Genomic DNA, 14,148 nt, shown 5'->3' on the forward strand with positions numbered 1-14,148 from the left:
GGTCTTCTTCTCCTGCACCACCCCTCCACTTTGCCAAACATGATGTCTCTCTCCAAAGACCAGTCCCTCCTTGCAACATGCCCAAAGTATGTCAGACCAAGCTTCAGAATCCTTGACTCCAAGGAGCATTCCAACTTCACCTTCTCCAGGGTGGAGAGACGTAGAAATCTAAGTGTTATTTATGATGCTAACTAGTAGAAACAACCTATGTGTCCAGGCTGAGTAAAACAATGCTTTATTGATTCATCCAATAATATGCTCTCAGTCACTAACAGTTCTTGGTTTACATGATAATCTGAAAGAAGAAAGGTGGGTTAAGCAGGACATGGGGATGAAGAAGAGATTTTTTTGTTGTTGTTGAATACCTTTCTCTACCTTTTGAATCTTGAACCATGACTTGTCAAAAAGTTAAAATGGAAATTTTAGTAAAATTGAAATGATGATTTGGTGCTGTGATTGTTTGTTAATACGGAAAGCCAATTACAATATTGTGTTTGGTAGGGAAAAGCTGAAGAAAAACCACTTGGCCAACTGACTGGAAGAGATCTATATTTTTTCCCATCCCAAAGAAGGGTGACCCAACAGAGTGTGGAAACTATAGAACAATCTCATTAATTTCACATGCAAGCAAGATTCTACTGAAGATTTTCCAAAAATGACTGGAACAACACATCAGCAGAGAACTGCCAGAAGTCCAGGCTGGGTTTAGAAGGGGTCATGGTACTAGGGATATTGTAGCTAATGTTAGATGGATCTTGGCTGAAAGCAGGGAGTACCAGAGGAATGTCTATCTGTGTTTCTTTGATTATGCTAAGGCGTTTGACTGTGTGGATCATAACAAACTGTGGCTGACTCTGAGAAGAATGGGAATCCCAGAACACTTGATCGTGCTAATGAGAAACCTCTACTGGGACCAAGAGGCAGTCGTCAGAACAGAGCAAGGAAACATTGCATGGTTCAAAATTGGGAAGGGTGTACGCCAGGGATGTGTCCTGTCTCCATACCTTTTCAACCTATATGCAGAACAGATTATCCGGGAGGCTGGGCTCTATGAGGAGAAATGTGGGGTCAAGATTGGTGGAAGATCTAGCAACAATCTGTGTTATGCAGATGATACAACCTTGCTTGCTGAAACTGAGAAGTACCTGAAGCATTTGCTGTGGAGGGTCAAGGACTGCAGCCTCCAATATGGATTGAGGCTCAATGTCAAGAAGACAAAGATTCTCAGCACTGGAACAATTGGCAGCTTGTTCACAGCTTCAGTTTGCTTGGGTTCACAGTCAACACTCTTGGCACCAGTAGCCAGGAAATTAGAAGATGTATTGCCATGGGAAATTCTGCTGTTAGGGACCTCCCCAAAGACTAAGGTTCATCTGATACAGGACATGGTCTTTGCAATCACTTGTTATGCATCAGAGAGTTGGTCAATGACCAAGGAGGATAGAAGGAGAATTGAGGCCTTTGAGCTGTGGTGCTGGAGAAGAGTAATGAGGGTACCATTCCTGCTAGGAAAACAAACAGATTCATCCTGGAAAGGGTCAAACCAGCCTGCTTTTTGGAGGCAAGGATTCTCAGGCTCCGTCTAACATATTTTGGACATGTTGCAAGGAGAGAAAGCTCCTTGGAGAGGGACATCATGCTTGGTAGGGTGGAGGGACAGCGCAGAAGGGGAAGGCCCCCTGTGAGGTGGATTGATTCAGTGACTGGGGTAATGGGGATGAGTGTATCAGAGACAGTGCGATTGGCACAGGACAGAGCAGAGTTTAGGGATGTTGTACATAGGGTCGCTATGAGTCGCAAGCTACTCGATGGCACATAGCAACAGCAGGGAAAAGCAGATTGCAAAACGCTGTGAATGTATTTTATAAAAAAGAAAATACAAGTATATGTAAGATAAACGCATTCAAAAAGGATTTATCTGGAGACAGTCTGTGGTCTGGTTAACAGAATATGATAGCACATTAACCTATGTGAGTTTCTAAGTTTGCACAAGGTTTGCTCTTGGCTACTACCCTAGGGATGGGTGGTTTGTGCTTAGCCTGCAGCAACGCGGGAGAAAGCCTGGGTGATTAGGGTCCCTGAAGACTGGCCAAAAACACCTTTCGAGCATGTTCACTGACTGTGGCAGTGGCGTCAGAACCAACCCAGAGGCCACAGATTTGGTTTAGTTTGTGTTCTGGTTTTGCATTTGTTTTACCACAGTTCTGATGTTCCGTCCATACAGGAAAGAACTCTACTCTTCTTGTGCCCGTGGCCTGATGGCAAGAAGCTGTGCTGCAATCCCAAAGGCACACTGTTCACGGCAACCAGCTGCTCTGTGGGAGAAGGATGGGCAATCTCCTCCTGTGCGATTAACTGCCTCTGAAAACCCACTGGAAGGTCAGCTATGGGTCAGTTCTGACCCCATGATGCACAACAACAACCAATCTAAAATTAATCACAAAGGCTTTTAACCAAATTTTAAAATAAGTTTACTGATAGAAATACAACTTTAAAAAAATGATAGCATTCTGCTCTTTCTGTGCCCAGCGAAGCCATGGCTCGTGGTCCCAAGAAGCATCTGAAGTGTTTAACAGCTCCAAAGCATTGGATGCTGGACAAACTGACTGGTGAATTTGCTCCCAATACATCAGACTGTGAAAATGTCTGCCACTGATCATGTTCTTAAAGAACAGACTTAAGTATACCCTGACAGTAGATGAGGCTAAAAAGGTCTACACATAGCGGTTCATTAAGATTGATAGCAAGGTCCAGAGAGATAGAACCTACCCTGCTGGTTATATGCATGTGATCAACATTGACAAGATTGGAGAGAATTTCTGTCTGGTCTGTGATACCACATGTCGATTTGCTGTTCACCGCATTACAGCCGGGGAGGCAAAGTAGTTGTACAAAGTAAGAGAGATGTTTGTGGGCAGAAAAGGAATCCCTCATCTGGTGACCCATGATGCTGGAACCATCTGCTGCCCTGAGCCTCTCATCAAAGTGAATGACACCATTCAGATTGATTTGGAGACTGGAGAGATTACTGGTTTCCTCAAGTTTGACACTGATAACTTGTGCATGGTGACTGGAAGTGCCAACCTGGGAAGAATTGGTGTGACCTCTCCCATCCTGGCTCTTTTGAAGTGGTTCATGTGAAGGATGCCAATGGCAACAGCTTTGCCACCCATCTTTCCAACATTTTTTGTTATTGACAAAGGCAATAAACTGTGGATTTCTCTTCCCTGAGAAAAGGGTATCTGCCTTAGCATTGCTGGGGAAAGAGAAAAGAGACTGGCTACAAGCAAACACATGAAGTGTTTCTCTTTATGAGACTGAGTTAGTTCACTTAGCATGATGCTCTCCAGTCTCTCCCATGTTAGGGAGTAATTTACAAAATCATTGCTCCTGCGTGCTGCATAGTATTCCATTGTGTGAATGTACTATAATTTCTCAACCCATTCCATTGTGGTTGGACATTTGGGCTGTTTCCATGTTCTTGCGATGGTGAATAATGCTGCTATGAACATTGGTGTACAAATCTCTGTGCCTGAAGGGAGCTTAATCATAGGGTCACACAGTTTGATGGGTGGAGGGAGGGGTGGGTAAAGGAAAGAGAAAAGATCTGGTGTGAAAAACAATGCATATGAGCTTTATGGACTTTGTAAATAAACCAATATAAAACAAAAAAATTTAAAAAGAAACACTACAAATAAAACTTTTTAATATCTATAGCATTATAGCTTGAGGATCTTAAAAGTAACAGGATAATAATAAATATTCAAAATTAAAGATTAAGAAAAGAGATGGCTGCAAAACAGAGCAGTGTGTGAAAGGATCTCTAGGAGATGTGAATAAAGAGGACAAAATTAAAGAAAATACAGAATGATTTTTTAACAAAATTATAGCATTGTAAAATAAAGGTAAACAAGACAAAACCGCAAGATCAGAAAGTTGGGCATGAGTAGGAGGAGGAAGTGCTTTCTGTGTGAGGAAGGGGCCAGTTTACCTGCTGAGAGTGAGGGGAGGGTGGTCCGAGAAGAAGTGTGTGGACCTTGGGGAAGGCCCAGAAGCCACAATTGAGCTGACTGAACCAAACGAGACAGTTGGTTTCCCAATCCCCTCAGGAGGTAGGAGTTCCTTGGAATCAATTACATTCATTATCTGGGCTTCTGATCCTGAATCTGCATATTGAATCAGAAACTCTGGAGAAGTAGCCTGGTAATCTTCACCTTCAACAAGTGTCGCAGGCTCATCTTACCTGGAGAAAAATGTGGGGAGGATTGAGGTCAAGCATGGCCAAACCCTGGCTACTGAAAGCAGGCACTGAGAACCAGGACTCCAGCCTCCCTTGGGAGCTGGTTAGAGCCTCACACCTCATTCCAGACCCAACATGTCAGAATCTGCATTTGTAATACGATCATTCTGTGAAACTATGCACATCAAGTCTGGGAAGCACTGATGTGTAGCTAGGGGCACAATTACATGCTGGTCCCCAGCTCAACTGGAAAACCCCTTAGCAGGAAAAAGAAACTCCCATCTGTGTGGGCAGGGTTGAGAGTGGAAAGGAAGGAGGTGATGAGAATGTGTTTGGGGTCTTGGATGAAAAGCAGAAAAGGAAAGAGGTGATGGATCACAAGTGGAAGAGTCTGGAGATTGGGATTGGGTCCAAAGCAGAGACGGAAGGAGTACAAGAGAAGGTGAGGTGGAGAGATGGGAGGTATGCTCATACCTGAGGTATAATCTTGGTGGCCAGACAGAAATATAGATGGAAGTTACCGCGTTGAGCAAGGCAAGGAATTGTGAGGTCTCCAGATGTGAGGGGGACAGTCACAGCTCAAGTTCAATTAGCTCAGGATGAGGATCTATGCTTATTGGCTCAGGCGTCAGTCACTCCTTGGGGAAGCCGTGTGATTTGAGGGGACCCACCCTTATCAGGGAGGGAGATGTGACACAGACAAGGTCAATTAGACTACTCCCTCCTGCTGGCCACAGTAATTGGTTCTGAGCTGTGCTTGTGGGTCAAGTAGAAGCAGTCAACTGGAAGATAACTGGCACTAATGACAAGAAACAGAGAGATAGTTGGAGTTCAGTGAGGGGATTCGTGTCTTCCATGGGGAGGTTCTTTCCATTGTTTATAGGTTTGTCCCTTCAAACATGGAGGAGCCTGGAGGACATTATGTTAAGTGAAATATCTCAGTCTCAAAAGGATAAATACTGCTTAGCACCGCTCTTCTAAAACAGGGCAGACATGGGGTGGAGTTGGAGAGAGAATGAGGAAGGGATGGATAGACAATGAACACAGAACTGGAACAGATGAGGGAGGAACGGTCTGAAAGGAATATATGATTTCACATTATATGTATGGGAACAGTTTGGAACAAGGGGTGCTTTGTGGGGAGTAGGGGAGGAGGAGGGAAGGGGAGGAAATGTGTAGTAATGAGTAAATTTTTAAAAATTAAAAAGGTTTTAATTTTTTACTTTATTTTAATTGATATTTTAATGAAAGTTTACAGAAAACTTTGATTTCCATTCATTCATTGTTGCACATTTTCCTCCCTATGCAACCTCCCAGTTCGCTTTTCTCTTTAAAAAGATTCTTTCGTTGTTGCACAATTTCCTCCCTCCCCTTGCCCCCCAGTCCATTTTGCTATGCACTTCTTATTCTGGACTGTTGTCATGCAAATAATACCTAATAATATATTCTTTTAGACAGTTCTTTGCCTCATCTGTTTCAATGCAGTGCTCATTATTTATTCCTTCTTTTCTTAGTTTTCCCCAACCCCCATGGCAGTTCTGTTTTATAGCAGTGGCATTAGGCACTATTTGTCCTTTTGTGACTGATATTTCACTCATCGTAATGTCCTCCAGAGTCACCAATTTTGTTTAATATTTCACGAGTTCCTTGTTTTTCAGTGCTGCATAATATTCCATTGTGTGACTATACTACAGCTTCTCTATCCATTCATTTGTTGATGGGCACTTAGTTTGTTTCCATCTCTTTGCTAGTGTGAACAGCACAACAATAAACAAGGGTGTGCATAATATCTGTTTTGGGGGAAATTCTGGTTTCTTTAGAGTATATTCCCAGTAGTGGAATTATTGGGTCAAATGGTCTATTTGCAACTTTTTGAGAAAGTGTCATACTGCCTTACAGAGTGGTTGCACCATTTTACATTCCCATCAACAGCGGATAAGGGTTCCAGTTTCTCCACAACGTCACCAGCATTTGTTATTACAAATGTTTTATTACTTATATATTCTACCATAATTGTCCAGGCAGTTTTTGGATCTCAAAATTAACATTGCTCTACTGTACTTCACCATACACTACAACAAATATAACTGGAAAAAAATTAAATAAATATGACTATATGAAAAAAAAACACCCCACCTCTTGCATTTGACGTTCCACCATCTTTCACACCCCACCTCTTGCATTTGACATTCCACCATCTTTCACTCTTGTCCACTTCCTAACAGTCATCCAGATGCCTTCTTCACATCCACTGGGGACTTGGTCCCGTATCTTCCTGTTTTCTTCTATATTAATGCTTCATCGCCTATGACAGGTGACCAGCCCACACCAGTTTAGGTGGAGAAGTATTTTGACTCCCTTAAATGAAAGGTGTACACACAGTTAACCTTGGGCATGGATGGGCCCAGACATTGAATTGGAGATCTGGGCTTCACCCCCTAACCCCAATTTCCTGCTGTGTTGCTTGTCATCTCAGGCCACTTCTCTGACACTCCCTGTTGGTGTCCCACCCTCCACAGCTTTATCCATACACTCATGTCAAAGACAACATGACCCACAATGTTGCTGTTAGCTTCTCTAACTCCTGGGGACTTCACAGACAACCTTTGGGATCCACGTGGTTTCCACTGGGTGGTCTTCAGAAATAGATCACCAGGCTTTTCTTCCTAGTTCTTCTTATTCTGGAAGGCCCACTGAAACCGATTCAGCATCATGGCAACATGTGAGTCTCCACTGACAGAGACGAAGACTGAGACAGTGGCAGCCCCGGAGATACATTGGCTAAGAATAGAACTCGGAGGTGCGGGAGAGGAGACAGTGGCAGAAATAGCACAGGCATTCAGAATGCAAATAATAACCCTTGTCTACTTTGGAAGCAGGAGTGGCATCCACTTCCTTACTGACATGCCTCCAGAAACTCTAGGAACTTCGATAAATGTCAATAGCTGGAGAGGGGCTTCAGGCCTTTTGTTCATGAATCACTATGAGTCCTGCTCAACTCAAAGGCAATCAACAACAACAACAGAACGTGAGCACACATTTCACTGGGAGTTATTTTGTTAGGTCTCATCAAGTTGGAACCGATTCATACCTGATCCTCTCTAGTGAGTCTTCAGGGGCAGTAAGTGGCATGGGAGGAGATTGTCCAGCTTTTTCCCCATGAACCAGCTAGTGGATTTGAACCATGTACCTTCAGGTGTGCAGCAGAGTTCCTTTCCACGAGTACCCTAGATTTAGGGGATTGTGGGATGTGTATATGCATCTCTGTGTGTGTATAGAATATACCGTGAACTGCTAGGGGAACAGATTTGTCCTAGAGAGGGTGAAACCAGGCTGCTCCATGGAGGCAAGGATTCTAAAGCTCTAGCTCCATACAGTGGGCCTGTTGCAAGGAGAGACCAGTCCTTGGAGAGTATGTGAGACAAAGTCTCGCCATTCTTGTCCCTAAGGAGCACTCTCGTTACCCTTTCTCCAACGCTCATGTGTTCTCTTTGTCGTCTGTGGCATATTCAATACTCTTCGCCAACACTACAACTCCAAGAGATTATTTTTTTTTTCCTGTCTTTCTTATTCACTGTCAAACTTTTGCAAACAAAGCAATTGAAAAAACCATGGTCTTGGGTCGGGTGCACTTTGAGTCTTCAAACTGACAACCTGGCTCTTTAACATTTTCAAGAGTCCTTGACAGCAGATTTGCCCAATGCGATAGTTTTTTGCTTTCTTGACTGCTGGGTGTTAATTGTGGAAAAGGAAATTTGTGTAAAAAGGAAATCCTTGACAACTTCAATCTTCTATCGATCTATACTGGCCCAATGGAGAGATTTTTTTTTTCTTGATGTTGAGATGCAACCCATATTGAAAGCTTTTGTCGTAGATCTTCAGTAAATGCCCTAAGTCTTGTTCACTTTGTGCAAGGAAGGTTGTGCTTTCTGCGTAATTAGGTTTCTGATGAGTCTTCCTCAGTCCTGATGACTGGCTTTGGGAGGGAGATGACTCTTACAGTTTGGGAATGAGCACATGATTCTAGCCTGGCTGTGCAGTGTCTCATCTCTTTGGCCACAGTACTTCATTCATGAAAAGGTCTGTGACCCAAGTTTGTCCAATACAAGCCCATCAGATAATTTTGTGTTTTGAAGTAGTTGTGAGAGAAAAGCTTCCTTTGTTTTGAGGGTGTTGAGAAATAGGACACATACCTGAGGTTTCTAATATCCGTCTTGATGATTTGCAAATAGGAAATATCAGACCAGTGCAGAGGAAAGCGTGGATGAGAGACGGGAAATGAGCATTCTTTTCGTATCATTGAGCCCCTGGGTCTAGCCATAGCTGAAGCTAAGACTCATGGACTTTTCAGTTCTGTAAGCCAAGATGTTTCCCTCCCTTCCTTCCTTCCTTCCTGCCTTTCTGTCTTTCTGCCTTCCTGACTTCCTGCCTTTCCGCCTTCCTCTTCTCTTCTCACCCCCCCCACCACCTATCTTAATCCAATTTGACTTCTTTTCTGTCACTTGAAGATATGACTCCGAGCACGGCATTTTTTTTTACTCAGGAATATTAATATTATTTCAAAAGAACAAAAGACAACTGTGAGATTCCTGAGTCCACATAGTCATTCAACAGAGGACGGAACAGTGGCTGCGGCTGCCAAGGTGTCTCCCGGAGAACTCACAGGGAAGGGTGGAGGAATGTTTGCACAATCCCTTGTTTCGTCTCCTCCTCAGGCTCCGTGCAGCTTCCAGCCAGGCACAATGCGGCTCCTTCAGTCTCCTGCTACAATTATAGAGCTGGAATCCTGTCGATCCAGGTCCCTCCTCCACCCCAGGCTGGCTCAGGAATGGTTCCGCAGCTTGCTGGAAGGTGGCTGGGAGGACACTGCCTGTCTGGGGATGTGACCAGCACACCCACCCAGGTGAGGATGGCCTGGGAGCCATTTTTCAGGGCTGCCTCGTAGAGGATGGGCACAGGACAGAGGCACCTGTCCCTGGGAGCCGTTTGTCGAACACAGTGTCCATGCCACACTTGCTTGTCTCATGTACCTTTCTCTTCTGAGTTTAAAAAAAATTGTTTTATTCACTACCGAGAAATGGATGGAATACAACATATGGAATACATTGTTGGTTTGGTTTTACTTATTTATTTATCTTTTCTAAGTGAAGCAAACATTCATGTTGCACCCTCGAAGAACGTAGAATGATGTCAGTGACGGTGGCTTTCTCTCCCACAGAGCCTCGGTCCTGATTTGTAGTCCATTCTGGTTCTCTTTAGAGTTCCACACAGTGTGTTTCTTTAGGTCAACCATTTGTTTTGCTTAAATAAAGAAATACTTTTATTTCAAAAATTGAGGTAAAGTTCACATAACACAAAACCAAGCATTTTCAAGTGTAGGGCTCACGAGCACATTTGCAAAGCTATGCAAACATAACCCTAATTCCAAAACATTGTGGTCATTCCAGAGGAAAACCACTAAGTAGCCACTCTCCATTCCTGACCCCTCCCCAGCCCCTGGCCCTGGCAGCCATTAACCAGTTGGGTGTGTTTTATTTTTAACTTGACTATATACATTGTTCATAGGGTGATATGAGCCATACTCTACTGCACTTAACAACAACAACAACAACAGATGAAAGGCAGACTCGGGGGGAAACAGTCCTTCTCTGAAAGGTGGCCTCTCCTGTCTTGGCTGAGGGTCCTGTGGAATGTTTGATTGTTTTTTATTTAAGTCTCTTGTTTAGTGTCAACACCACCTCCTGAAGGGCCTTTGTATTTAAAAGTGGATTGAGCCCTCAGGTGGCCTTCAGGCCTAGTGTAATTATAATTTAGAGGAACATTCTTCTCAGTGGTGCAGCACTAGTCTGTCAATTTGCTGTACTGAGGTAACAGTATTGGTTGTGATGTTGAACTCTGTGTCATTGGGGTGCCGAGTGCCATAATAGTTACACGTGGTGGACAGTGTTTGATAGCGCTCCCAGATTAAGACATGTTTGAAAGCAGGAGTGACATCCACTTCCTAAACAACATGCCTCTGGAAACTCTATGAACTTGGAGAAACGACGATACTTATAGAAAGACTTCAGGTATTTTGTTCATAGGGTCACGAGGAGTCCTGCTTGACTCAACTGCAATCAACAACAACAACATATAAATCATTGTCCTCGAGTGACTCCATGTGTTATAGAGTAGCATTGAGCTCCATAGGGTTCCTTGGCCATAATCTTCATGAAAGAAGCTCTGCTGGCACAGTGCTTAAGCATTGACTACTAACCAAGTGGTCAGCAGTCAGAATCCAGCCAGGATAAAGAAGTGTCCACTTGCTTCCATAAAAACACAAACTGGACCGTGTAGTGTCCAAGATGGAGGACTGTTGTTGGGGGCTACTCGCCCTCCCACTGCCCCTGCTCCAGCCTTTTTTGACCGACCTCTGTGTATCCGATGACAGGAACACCAACACAGCTGTCCCCAGCCTCAGTGGACAGCATCAGAATGACAGTGACAAATGATGGGGTGCATTAGACAGATCTAATCAACACACAAAGGAGAGGAAGACCCTCGACCAGGTGGATTGACACAGTGACCATTTAAGTGGGCTCGTGTGTGTGAGGAAGTGTGAGGATGGTGCAGGATAGAACAGGGTTCAGATCTTTTGCTCATAGGGTCGCTACGAGTCATACTCAACTTGACGGCACCTAACAACAACAACAACAATGAACAGGCTGTTCTTAACTTAGGAGCCTGCAAAGGTGTATGTAGGTATCCCCCTGTAAACTATGGTGGAATCCTAACAAACTGTCAGACTTCCACAGTGAAGAACGAAAATCTGAAAAATGCTACTTAACATGATGAACTTCTAGCAAAAATATATTTTATTGTAGTCCCTTCATTTCCCTTTTGGGAATTCCTTAGGCAAAGATTCCATTTCGGAGATAAAATTCAGGTTACAAATATAAACAAGATAGCTATCACAGTGTGTCATATTCTGGTTTACTGGAAGCTGTAACAGCTGTGAATCATGCCTACCATCATGGGGGGAGGGAAATGGGTAGGGCATCATACAGCTATGCAAAGATTTAACAATTCCAATAATTCTGAGCCCTTCTGAGAAATTATAGAGGGCGAATAAGTAATAAATAGTTGCATGATCTGATGATTTCAGTTCAATGAGAAATCAGTTTATTAGATCTGTCAGTCATTCAGTTTATCCAATCAGAGTAAGTGCAATTGTTTTATATCACTGAAGATAAAAATCCAGATTCATAGAAAATCACAGTTTAATAGGCAAGGACAAAAATCTCTTAAATTCGAAAATGTAGTTTGAAAGTGTAAAGTTTAAGCTATAATATACTTGTTTATGCTAGTAATTATTCTTAGCTACAATTGAGATTATTTTACTATATGCAATTACACAATTAGGCGCCATTGTAAACCCTCCTGCCATGGTCTCTTTGAATCCCACTTCAATTTCTGTCAATTCCTTGTTGATGTACTTTTTCAACTATTTTGAGTAATCTTTACCAAGGTTTTACTTGCTTGTGATAGTAATGATAATCTAGATAATTTCCATAGATTCCACATTCTCTTGGATCATTTTTTATGGAAAAGGAAACAAATATGGATCTCTTCCAGTCAACTGTCTTCCAAATTTATTTGACATTAACTAGTGAGCATAATCAGGGCTACACTGTGTCGTGAAACACTGAGGCTGGTATTCCAGATAGATCCCAGATTGAATTGTCAGATGAATCCTGGCTGAAAGCAGAGAATACCAGAAAGATGTTTGCTTGTGTTTTATTTACCACAGGGAGATATTTGACTGTGTAGACAGTAACAAGTTATGAATAACATTGTGAAGAATAAGAACTCTAGAACATGAAAGTGCTCATGGGAAACCTGTACATAGATTAAAACACAATTGTTCAAACAGAAGAATGGGACACTATATGGTTTAAAATCAGAACAAGAGAGCATCAGGGTTGTATTCTTTCTCCATACCTGGTGAATCTGTATGCTGAGCAAATAATTCAAGAAGCTGGTCTATATGAAAAAGAATGTGGCATCAGTATTCGAGGAAGACTCATCAACAACTTACATTACACAGATGGCACATCATTGTTGCAATAAAAGAAGACTTAAAGCACGTACTGAAGAAGATCAAAGACTACAGCCTTCAATATGGATCACATCTCAACCTCAGCAAAACAAGAATCCTTACCACTGGACCAATAGGCATCATGCTGGACGGAGAAAAGACTGAATTGTTAGTGACTTCATTTTTCTGGGATTCACCATCAATACTCATGGTAGTTCAAAGTCATTGCCACAGCTGACTCTTGAGTGCATTTCTGAGGCTGTGCATCCCATGGGAAGAGATTTTTCCATCTTTCTCTCAAGGATCCACTGGTGGATCTGAATGCCAGAGAAGTTAGTAGTGCCTTTGAGTTGGCAACCTAAGAACCGTATCTGAATGTGAGGTTCCAGAAGGCCTGTTTGTGACAGCAGCAGTCCAGAAATAAAAAAGATGTGTTACCTTGGGCAAATCTGCTGTCAAGGACCTCCGTAAAGTGGTAAAGAGCAGGGATGTCAGTTTAGAGACTAAGGTTTGCCTGTCTCAAACAATAGTATTTTCAACTGCTTTGTCTGCATGCAGAAATTGGACTATGAATAAGAAAGCATGAAGAAGAATTGATGTCTTTAAATTGTTTTGGTGAAGAATATTGAGTATTGACAATTCCATGGACTGCCAAAAGAACAAACAAATCTATCTTAGAGGAAGTACAAGTAAGATGCTCCTTGGAGGCAAAGATGATGAGACTTTGTCTCACACACGTTGAACACGTGGAATCAGTGGCACCTGATAACAAAGACAACAATGTTGTGCACCATTAATTCCAGTGACTATATTTGTAAAGGTCATCAATAGCGCAATTTTTATGCCCCCAAATACATATCAGTCAAGCAAAATAGTTACACTTAATTTTCTTGTTGTTGTTGTTACGTGCAGTCAAATTGCTTGCAACTCATTGCAACCCTATGTACAATAGCCTTGAAACCTGCTCTATCCTGTGCCAACCTTATTGTCTTTGATACACCTACTCTCATCATCCCAGTCATTGAGTCAATCCATCTCATCAATGGTCTTCCTCTCTTTTTCTATCCCTCCACTCTTGCAAGCATGGTGTTCCTCTCCAAGGACCAGTCAGTCCCTCCTTGTAACATGCCCAAAGTATGTCAGACGAAGTCTCAGAATCCTTCCCTTCAAGAAGCAACCTGGTTTCACCCTCTCTAGGACAAACCTGTTTGTTCTCCTGGAAGTCCATGGGAAAGATTAACTTTAAGAAAGAACTGGCTTCCCTTGACTTTTAACTTTCAAATTGTTGCTACAAATTTACCAGAGAAATTGGTATATATTTCTTTCTGTTCTAATTTTTGATGCTTCCTTTAGTCTGATTGTCTTACTGTTCTTTTTTTTTAAATTTTGGGGATGTTGTAATAATATGTTGATTTCTGTTCTTTCCTCCTTTTAAAAAATTTTATTTCTTTTCTTAGTGAAGATTTACAAATAACATCATGAGTCATTCATCAATATTTGCTTTACAACATTGCTATTGATCAATGTAATGACAAATGTTCAATAAACCTCTTATTGTGTACTGCTTTTCTCTTCACTCAACTTACCTATCTATTACCATCTCCTGCCAGCCTTGCTATCCCTTCAAGATTGATAAGATTGATTCTCTGTGTAAACCTTCCTTAGGTGTGCTGTGGTTTTTTTGTTTGTTTTTTTTTTAATAATAGTGGTCTTATATCATGGGGTTTTTTGTAATTGGCTTATGTTACTCAGCACAACTTATCCTAGATTCATCCGTGTTGTACAGTCTTTCATGAACTCTAGATCATTTGTTGTTGTTGTTGTTGTTGTT

At 42.3% G+C, this 14,148-nt stretch overlaps 1 pseudogene; it reads left to right on the forward strand.

Moving 5' to 3' along the window:
* Positions 1–2,536: 2,536 nt before the first annotated feature.
* Positions 2,537–14,148, forward strand: part of LOC102853073 — a 20,427-nt pseudogene continuing 8,815 nt past the window's right edge.

The sequence above is a fragment of the Elephantulus edwardii genome, unplaced genomic scaffold, assembly GCF_000299155.1.
Source record: "Elephantulus edwardii isolate Elephantulus edwardi_28Jun2011 unplaced genomic scaffold, EleEdw1.0 scaffold00117, whole genome shotgun sequence".
Classification (NCBI taxonomy): Eukaryota; Metazoa; Chordata; class Mammalia; order Macroscelidea; family Macroscelididae; genus Elephantulus; species Elephantulus edwardii.